The 10,792-nt window shown below is 50.9% G+C and overlaps 1 pseudogene; it reads right to left on the bottom strand.

Moving 5' to 3' along the window:
- Positions 1-8,998: 8,998 nt before the first annotated feature.
- Positions 8,999-10,089, bottom strand: LOC147912296 (small ribosomal subunit protein eS24 pseudogene; annotated as a pseudogene).
- Positions 10,090-10,792: the final 703 nt, after the last annotated feature.

Genomic DNA, 10,792 nt, shown 5'->3' with positions numbered 1-10,792 from the left:
TGCCTGGTGTGTGGAGCACCGCTGGGAGGCGGGGGTGGCAGGGTGCCCCTTGAACCCAGGACAACGGACCTGACTCAGGCTTCACCCCTCACAGGTGAGCTGGGCTCACTACTCTCCAGAACCTTCCTGTCAGTTCCAGGAAGATTCACAGAGCTGGCCGCTTGGCAGATTGATGCCAGCGCCTCATTCTGGCTGATTAGAGACGTGATTAGTATGCAAGACGGCAAACTCACCCTTCACCCTGCCATATGTGGCTGTGTCTGTCCCCGCCCCCACCACTTCCTCTCTGCCCACCAGCCCCACGTGGCCTCTGGAGGGGAAGTGTGGGACCTGTGACATCTCCCCCCCCCAACCCCCCGGTTCCTAGGCCAGAGCTGAGTGGCCCTGTCCACACCCCTTGTTGGGAGCCGGTGCCTCAGCACCTGCAGTCCCAATTCTGCGCCCTGGCAGCACTGAGGGAGCCTGGGGACAGGGTGAGGCCTGGGTCTGACGGAGGGGAGGAGGGCCCTCAGACGGCCCTTCCTGACCAGGGATGGGACAATGGGCTCTTGGTGGCCCCGGCCTGGCCTGGTTTCATCCTGAGCACCCACTGATCCCACCATCCTTGGGGACCCGGGGACAGACATGGCAAGCCACCGAGCCCTGCTTGCTCCCTATGGCCTGATCTCAGCCTGTGCTCCGAGTTTCTCCACCAAACTGGGGAAGCACAGGTTGGCTTCCCCATGGCTGCCAGAAACTTGGGTGAAAACCACAGTGACCTAGGTCCCACCAGCCATTTCCTGGGCTGTTGATATTGACAAGCTCGTTTGATCTGATCACAGAGAATTTTCTTCAAAGAACAATTCAACACAGTACCTCCTGGGAGGGCTGCACAGTCCCTGGAGCAGTGACAGGGCCGGGCTGCTTTTGTCTGCCCCCGGCTGGCCGTGGTGCATCGTCTGCTCAGCACTGGGCTGGGGGCCAGAGGGGAACAAAGGACACGTCATTGTACCTGCACGGGGTTCCTTTCTCTCCTTCAGTCTGTCTATCCAACCACCCACAAGATGTCCCAGAGGCCACCATCCTCTCTCTGCTTCTGTCCCCACAGCCTTCTCCTGAACTACGTATCTGGAAGGGGAGACAGGTGAGGGTCTGGTGGTTTGGTGTTTGGATGAGGAGGTTTCTGGGTACTTCCCTGGCCTGGGCAGCCTGACAGTGGGAGCACAAGGGCGAGACATCTCAACCTTGTTCCCATGCCCTCAACTGCCCCACCCTCAGAGGAGGAGCAGCCCCTTTCTCCTCGGGCACTGTCCCCAAGGGCCTCCACCAGCGCCTGGGAGCTGAGGGCAGAGCAGACCACCCCATGGAGTGGTGCCTTTAGTGGGGCGGTGGGTCAGAGTGGGGGCTCCCTCTGGGGCAGCATGGACCCAGGCCGGAGCCCCTCCTTACTGCCCCAGCATCCACACGACCCCGGTGGTGAAGCATAGCCAACTTGGTCAGCAAGGAAGATCTTTGCTGCCTGGCCTTGCTGCGGAGGCAGAGGCTGGCCTCCCCCTGATGCCCCTAGAGCATGGGGGCCACAGCAGCCCCAGCCAACCCCATCCCACTTGACAGGACTGGAAACTGCACCCAGAAGGGAGGCAGGTCTCTGGGCAAAGTGACAGAGCAAGACTGTGCCCAGTCAGGTCCAGGGCGTAGGTACCTGCCCTCCCCCCGACCCCCCCGCCATGGCCTGTGGGCTCCAAGCCCACGGGCCTCCACTCTTCACTCCAGTGCAGCTAGTCCTCATCTTCGTCCACTCACTCAGCAAACGTCTTGACTCTACCCACGTGCAGCGTGTTGGAGGGACACACGTCCATGAGCCCAGTGAGGGAGACAGCCCCTTCTGTGGCCCCTGGCTAAGGGGACTGTTGAGAGAAGGGGGTGACAAGGCACAAACATTGTCAAAAAGGAAGATGGTTCGTTCTTTCAGCTGTCCCAGAGCGATGCATGGATGTCTCTCCCAGCGCCAGTGCAGGCCACAGCCCAGAGCACAGAGCACAGCTCTGTCTTTCCTCAAGGGGCCACCTCGGGGCGCCATCGAGGAGGGAGACGTGGACATCAATAATGTCACTACATGACGAGGTTCTAGGAAAGTGCAGACTGGAGAGTGTCTTCACACTCATGGAGGGACGGTGCCCAGAAGAAGAAGGTGCGGGCAGTGGGCCCCATGGGTGAAGGCCTGAGGCTTGAAGGTCCTTGACACGGCTGTGAAGGTCCAAGGGCACTGGATAAGAGAGTGCAGAGAGGACGTGGAAGGTTACGCTGTAAGGTAGGAAGAGGTGGGTCACCACAGCACCTCTGTGCCAGCCAGGGAGTGGCACTGCATCATGGGCAGGGCAGAGCCATCAGGCTTTTTATCAGGGCTGTGACACGATATGACCTCTGTTCCCTCTCTCACTTAATCAACAGCACTGAGTGCTTACTATGTGCCAGTGTTCCTAGGGGGCCAAAGGTCAGGACGGGCTGGTGTTCCTAGTGTCTGATGTGGCAGGTGGTGGTGACGGTGTGAATGGGAAAGCAGGGGAGGGAGGCCAGGCGTGGGCAGAGGAGCCCACAGGGCAGCCTGGTGGCTATTTGCAGGACAAGCCTGGGGGCAGGACTGTGCTTGGTCAGTGGAGGGGGCCAGAGGGCAGAGCGCTGGGGTTGAAGGAGCTAGAAGGAGAGCCACGGGAGCTGAGGCGCTGGGCTCACCTCGGCCTTTCCCGTGGCGGTGAGGACTTCCCTGGCAGGGTTTGAGCACAAGAGAGGACAAGCCAGCACCCCTGGGCTGCGTGCTGAGAATAGACCTAGGGGCTCCAATGGAGGCAGGGGCCCAGGGCCGGGATGGGGAGGAGGGGAGTGTGGGGAGGAGCAGTAGGGTGGTGAGAGCTAGTCAAGTTGGGGGCGGTAGTGAAGGTCAGGCTGACAGGGTTTGCTGAAGGAGTGGGTGTGGGAGTGACAGGAGGGGGTGAAGTGCAGGCAGAGCCCGGCATCTGGCGGGGTGTCCTGGGCACACAGCCCCGATTTAAAGCCTGGGAGGACTCAGAGGACTGACCATCTGAGGTCAGGAAGATGAGGAGGAGCCCAGAGCAGTGGGGTCCTGAGGCTTCAGGAAGATTCCTATCTCTTGAGTGCAGTGGAAAGAAACCCAGCGTGAAGTGGCTTTAGGAGGAAGGGAATGATTGGAAGGCTCCTGGGTTGTATGTGAACTACCAGAACAGTCCAGAACACGGTGGCGCCTCCAGGTCACCTGGGGCCCAGAAATCCTCCATGGCTCTCTGTCTCCCTTCTGTGTTTCTGCCTCCTTGCCTCCTGGTATCGATTGCTTCTGGAAACCTGAGTTTCTGTAGCTCACCACCTACCCCGCTGGAGAGAGATTGACTCCCTCCCAGTTCTAGTTGGGAGAGACCCCAGGAAGGAAGGGAGCTGATGCCCACCCGCAGCCCCATCAGAGCAATGTCATGGCACAGAATGGTCTCCTGGGGACCTGCGCGGTTGGGAGGGTCGGGCAAGAAGCTGGGGAGCAGGTCCCAGAAAGAGATGAGGCCACTGGGGAGACACAGCATCAGATGCCCCCTGTAGCTGCTCTGCGCACAGAGCAGTGATGGGCCACGAGGCAGGAAGCGGGAGGCCAGGTCGGAGGGGCCATGATAATCCAGGTGAGATGAAGGCCTGAGAGAGGGAGCAAATCCCAGATGTCCAGACGGACCTGGCACAGCGGGGTGCTGAAGTCACAGGCAAGGATGGGCTGCTGACAGAGGAGCAGGGAGGACAGCCCCGGGGCAGTGGGTGTGGAAAGGGCTGGGGGCAGAGAATGGAGTTCAGAGAATGAGGCTGAGTCTTGCAGCGGGCTTAGGAGACCACTGATGCTCAGCAAGGGCTGGGAAGCAGCTGTCTCTGCAACAGCTGAGATATGGAAACACCCGAAGTGTCCATCAGCACAGGAATGGATAAAGAAGATGTGGTTCATACATACAACGGAAGATTATTCAGCCATGAGGAAGAAGAAGATCCTGCCATTTGTGACAGGGGTGGACCTGGCCGACATTATGGTCGGTGAAATAAGCCAGGCACAGAAAGACAAACGCTGCACGTTCTCACTTCTATGTGGAATCTCAAATAAAAGCAGAGAGGAGAGTGGTGGTTTCCAGGAGTTGAGCAGGGGAAAAAGAATGGGGAGATGATCAAAGGTACAAAGTTTTCAGTTATAAGCATGGTGACTATAGTTACTACTGTGTTGGATACTTTAAGGTTGCTAAGAGAGTAGGTCTTAAGTGTTCTCACCACAAAAAGAAAATGGTAACTGAGAGGTGATGGATGTGTTCATTAACTTGATTGTGGTGATGATTTCACAATGTATATGAATCTCAAAACAGCCAGTTGCACACCTTAAATACCAACAATTCCTATTTGTCTCTTATACATCAATGAAGCTGCTAAATTAACAGAAATGGAGTCTATGCCCCTCCCCTTGAATCTGGACAAGGCTCCGTGGCTCCTAATAGGCAGGAATGTGGCAGAAGTGACACAGTGCCAGTGTCCAGGCCCAGGCCTTAGGAAATCGGCAGCTACTTCCTGTCTCTTGGAGTCCAGCTGCCATGTTGTGAGGAAGCTCAGGGACTCTGTGGAGAAGCCCCCGTGGGGAGGAGCCAGCTTGTCAGCCATGTGACTGAGCCATCCTGGAAGTGGGGACCTTAGCTCCTATCCAGCCACCCCCGCTGAGACATCACAGAGCAGACACAAGCTCTCCCTCAAGCCCTGCCCAAATTGCAGATTTGGGATCAAAGAAACGATTGTGGTTGTTTAAGGTTGTTTGGGGATGGTTCGTTACACAACCATAGATGCCAAGAACAGGCTATCAATAGAACATATCAATAGATAGAGCTTAAAGTTGCCAAATGAAGAAGTATTTAATTTAGGAACTGGTATATATCAAAATAAAAAGCTAAGAGAGGGGAAAGTGATTGCCTCTGAGATGGGAAAATGCAGGGAGGGAGACAAGAAATTGCTGTTTTTGTTTTATTGTGTCAGGGCAGGGAAAAATCCCTTTTCTTCCCTTCTTGTGTTGTTATGGCTGGACTAATAGTAAAATTGACACAAGAATAGATTAACACGGGAAAAACCCAGTTTAATACATAACATATTGGAGATCATAAAGAAATGATGCTCGGAGAGTGAACAAAGCAGGCAGTATATGTATCTTTTTCATAAATATAAATTTATGAAGAATTGACAGGACGAAGAAACTTAGGTTTGGGGTACGTAATTAGTGAGGAATTTAAGCAGAGTTTAGGCTTGAGGTAGTTAATTATCAGGGTTTGTTTATCTAGGCCTCTAGACCCTGAATTCCCTAGCTCTGGTGATAAGGATGCAGGGAGAGCACCTTTCACAGGGGGCATTTATTTCCTGCTTTCAAGGGGAACAGAGGCTGGAGGGTTAGAATGCCATTTTTGCTTTGTTTTGTGTGTGTGAGGAGGACTAGCCCTGAGCTAACATCTGATGCCAATCCTCCCCTTTTTTCTTGAGGAAGATTGGCCCTGGGCTAACATCCACGGCCATCTTCCTCTACTTTATACGGGATGCCACCACATCATGGCTTAACAAGCGGCGCCTCGGTGCGTGCCCGGGATCCGAACCTGCGAACCCTGGGCCACCGCAGTGGAGCGCGTGCACTTAACTGCTTGCGCCACCGGGCTGGCCCACCTTTTTGCTTTTTAAATAACTTGAATTCAAAATAATCAGTATGCTATTGTGGGATATTTTGGGGTGGTCTGTCCTGGGCCCCAACAGTTGTAACAAACCTTATGGATCTATTTGATACTTTAAACCACATTCATGTATAAGTTGGATAAAAAGAAAAACCAAAATTAAAACCAGAAAAACATCTTTTCCCTTAAGGGAATGGATCTACAATTGGCTTGAAAGGCTTCTTTTACATTCAGCAACGGGTGTATTAAAGAGGCCACTATTCCAGAAACGAAGATAAAATTCCTGCTGACACAGGATCCTCACCCTCAGTTAAAACGCTGCCTAAGGTCTTCTCCTTACAGACTCAGGTAGCAGTCTTGAAGGGACAATTCGTGGTGTCTCAGTGGAGCCCCTGGGGCCGTGTTTCTTCTGTCTGAGCCACGGCCAGGGAGTCCAGGGTGAGGGGTTTGCCCCTGGGCAGCTGGCCAGCTGGGAAGCAGCCACCTGGCCTGGGGAAGGGCCGGACTGCAGATAAGGCTGCTGGCCCAGCTGTGGCTGCTCTGCAGAAGGGCTGTGCCTCAGGCCCTTGCTGGGCCTGGACCACAGAGGCATTCATGGGTTGGAATCACAGATCAGGGTAATTGGAGTTGGGGGCGGGGAGAGTATTGAAGCCGATTAAAAATTTGAGCCCTGGTGAATTGGAGGAGGAAGAGGATGCCTTTCACAATAATAAAGAAGGTTCTAGAGGTAGGGGGGAGGGTGTGTTCAGCACTTGAAATGATGAGTTTGAATTTGCACATAACTGAGTTAGGTTTGTAGAGGAGGAAGAAATTTTCCTCTCCCCTTCTAGATTGCTCTGGTTAATCTAAGAGTTAAATTGACATGAGACAGAATAACAGGACAAAATGAAACAAGTTTAATAACAATATATACATGGGAGAGACCCAGGAAAGCTGAGTAACACGCCAAAATGGCCAAAGCCACCACCTTAAATACTATCTTCAGCTAAAGACAAGAAGATGTTGGGGGTAGTTGTTTGGGACTTCAAAGGGGAGGAAGGCAATTCACATGGAGATGGAAACGCAAATGTTTAGTAAACAAATGTTTGCCAGCAGGACAAGGAGAGGACTCTGATCAAAAGGGCCTTGCCACCTTCCTCCCTGTCTGCCACACCTAGTTCATAATATGCTGTGGTTATCTCTGGGGATAGCTCCTGCCTGGAACAGGTCTTCTATCTTAAATTCTTTTGGACACTTAGGGAGAAAGGCAGTTTCTTCCTGAGTCTTTTGTTCTTAAAAATAATCAAGCCAAAAAGACATGTTTTGGGGTAGCGAATTCTGCTCCGCTATAGGTTACAAATGTAAAACTTCATGGTAAGATAACCTCTCTGAACCTTCTCTGTTTTCTTAGGGGTTTTTAATGGTTTGGGAGTTTTTTGTTTGTTTTTTTAGTATATAAAGAGCCATTTTAGCGGGGAAATTTATTTAAGTAATTTATTTTACTTAAAGTAGTTTTACTCAAGCAGGTTCATGAACTGTGTTGTGTTCTTTCATGTTTGTAAATTGTACGCTGCTCAGTTCTGGAAAGCAGTTGGCCAAATACTGACAAAGCAGCAGAAACTCAAGTGCAACACAGAACGTGAAACAGAAACTCTCCTGAGCATATTTCACCGTAATAGGTTTTCAAACTAACGAAGGTGCTATTGGAATAAAATTGTCCTCCTGGTTCTCATGATACAAGATCAAAGTTAAATTCCTGAGTACAGTTACAGGAGGCCCTCGACTTTCCTCGGCTTCCACTGCCACACGTTGTGTATCGATGCCCACACCGCCTTTCAGCCGTGGAGTTGTCCTTCATACATCACCCTCGGAAGGGGGACTTGGAGCTGTGGCTTGCTGGAAAGCTGCCCGCCAGCTGCCCCGGCCCCTGCCCCTGCTACCACTGCCAGGCAGAGGGGAGGCCTGGCTTCTGTCAACTCACCAGGGTTCAGGGTGATAAATAAATGGCAAGCAAAAGGATATATTGGAGCATATGAGGAAGCCATTTGGGGTAAAACTAATTCGGCCTGAGTTTGTTTTTCCAGCAGGGCCTGTCACTTTCAAATGTGCATTGTGTATCTGCTTTGCCATGTCCCAAAGGGAAGAGTAAATGCCCTTAAGATAAGGATGCAGCTTCCCCCACATTGGCATTTCCTTAAGGATGAGCATTTCTCCCTAGGCTAGGATTTGATTGCTACACTCATCCTATGACCACCGAGCTCGAGACAACAGACCTGACACCAGCTACGCCCATCAAGACAGCAGGCCTGCTCCCCGCTGTGTCCATCAATAGCTATTCTGGCAGGGCAGTTTGGCAGGGTGATCTTGTCGTATTGTAAAAGGGACATTGCAATCATATGTGATACGTGCTCTTTGACAGTATATAACCACTCTGTACACCCCACTTCTTTGGTGCCCTTCCTTCCTTAGGGAAGGAAGGCCCCAGGCTATGGTCCTCAAAAGTTGGCTCATAAAAACTCACCCCAATTTTGATTTATAGATTGATTATGGATTACTTACATTGACAAGGGCCTGCCTGGCTGGGCGTCCCTTCCACTCCTGCACCCCCACCTCGGGCAGGCTGAGCCCCCTGGCTCAGTGCTGCAGAGGGGGCTCCACTGCCATTGAGAGTCCTCTCCAGGAACTCTGTGGAAGGGGGGCCGGGGGTGTCTCCTGCCTTGGTGGTGGGAAGGTCCCCTTTCCTGTCCCCATCCCAGGTACCTATCCCTAGTTCGCCGTGGAAGGGCAGAGCCTGTATGCTGCTCTCTGGTGGGTGGAAAGCGCCAGAGGGAGGCTCTGCCTACACAGACCTCAATTAGGAATTTTTAATATTTGTTTTCGGGGAATGAGCCACTGTGTTTAGCATTTGGCCAGTTTGGCTTTCAAACACTCAGCCTGTGAACAGGCACTCAGACTTCCCGACCTGGCTCTTTCAAAGTTAGCGTTTCGCCTCCTCCCCTTCCCCCCACTGCCCCCCCCCCAGAACTGCCTCTGCCACTGGCCCTGTGCTAATTAAGTCCCCACAACAGCCCTGTGACACAGATACTGTTAATTTTCCCATTTCCCAGACGAGGGAGTTAAGGCTTGGAGAGGGGAAGTACCGAAGGACACCCAGCAAGTGGTGGAGACTGAATCCGAGCCCAAGTCCAAGTCTGTTTCTTGCTTTCAGATCAGTGTTTCTCACAACTATTCCCACATCACCCTGACGAGGGTTTGCCATAGCCACAGCTGCCTGCGCTTTTATTATTTAATTGATTTACTTAACATTTTTCTTTAAAGGAGCTCAGTTTTTCCTTGAGTTTATTAGAAAAGGAAGCTTCTAACTAGTGGAAATGGAAGACCACCGTCACTTGCCATAAATAGAAGGCATCTGTGTATTTCAAACAAACAAAAGAAGCAATGTTGTTAAATTCTCCTTGGATCCCGTGCCTGCCAGGGCTCTAGGTCTAAGGCATGCTCTATCTGTGTTAGAAGGGAGACGACAGACTGGGGGCCTGTTAAAGACATTCCAGAACCAACGCAGAGTCTCTCCTTGACATTATCAGAAAGGTTGGAAGAGAATCGAAAAGGTAATAACTCTCATTTTGAAGTTCAGTGCTAGTCAATGTCTTGTCTGGATATCAGCTCAAACATCCCCCATTCCACCTAAAACAGTCTGGAGGACCACACTTTGGAAATAGGTGTATCCCACATTTGAGAAAATGCTGGTTGAAGCGAAAATGGGAAACAGCAGCGACAGGGGCACCTAATCTTCATCCAATGTCAAGATTCTTCCCTCCTTCCTTCAATATATCAGACATTCAGAATAGTGCCTAAAACATGAAGGTATGTTTTTTTTAAGTTCCTAGTTTATTAATCCTCTCATAAAAAAATCTGCACAATCACCACAGATAAAGTCACTGCAGAATCTTTACTCCTTCTGTTGTCCCATCTCCAGCCTACTCTTTGCCAGCACCGACATTGGCCTTTGCAGTCCCCTGACTTCCTTCATTCTGCTCTTGCATTCTTTTTGCTGTTTTCTTGAGGTGTTTTCCTTCATATACAGGCCATGTCTTGCGAGTCTATGTTTGGGTTCATTTTTCTTTGCATAATCCAAGGAATCATAAATCATGCCAAATCCACTTTCTTCCCACCACCAAAATGGGTTCTGCATCCAAATACAAAATGGCATCTGGTGTGGTCTTGTACATTTTGGCTCATTTTTCCCAAATTTCTGTCTTAGGTACTGTTGCCTTCCCAGGGTGAAGAATGTCAATGACCATTTGTTTCCATGAAGTAATCAGTTGGTCATGAAATTCCTGGCCTGGATAGTTACTGTGTCATTCATGATGGTGGTTGATCCTCAGGCAGCCAGGGAGGAAAAGAGCTGAAGGTATAGTTTAAAGAAATAATTATAGAATTGAACACTGAATTCACCACCACCCAAATCAAGAAATAGAATGTGGCCAGGGTCCCCCCACCCTACCCCATGCCCTTCCCCTTCACAACCCATCCCTTCCTTCCCCACCAAAGGGAACTACTGAATTATTTGAAAATCATTTTCTAATCCTAGTTTTATCTGTAATATGGTTTAGTGTTGCCTGTTTTTTGTATAATTTTATTTATTTATTTTTTTCCCCCAAAGCCCCAGTAGATAGTTGTATGTCATAGCTGCACATCCCCCTAGTTGCTGTATGTGGGACACGGCCTCAGCATGGCCGGAGAAGCGGTGCGTCGGTGCGCGCCCGGGATCCGAACCCGGGCCACCAGCAGCGGAGAATGCGCACTTAACCACTAAGCCGCGGGGCCAGCCCTAGTATTGCCTGTTTTTGAACCTCATGTAAAGGGAAGATGTGCTCAGCTGTATGTGTTGTTTTGTGATTAGCATCTTTCAGTCAACATTGCTTGTGAGATTCAGTTAATCTGATGCATTAACAAATAGTCTCAGCATTTTCATTGCTATGTCGTATCCCATTTATGAAAACAACCAGTTTTTCCTTTTTCCTGCAAATGAACATTTGGGCTGTTTCTAACTTTTTGCCACTTAGATGCTGCTGCTTTAAATGTGTTGGCACATGCGTCCTGGG

Source organism: Ceratotherium simum, chromosome 37, assembly GCF_057802395.1.
Source record: "Ceratotherium simum simum isolate JZ-2026a chromosome 37, ASM5780239v1, whole genome shotgun sequence".
In the NCBI taxonomy this organism is placed as follows: domain Eukaryota; kingdom Metazoa; phylum Chordata; class Mammalia; order Perissodactyla; family Rhinocerotidae; genus Ceratotherium; species Ceratotherium simum.
The sequence above is the reverse complement of the archived record's forward strand: the minus strand, read 5'-3'. Positions and strand labels throughout refer to the sequence as shown.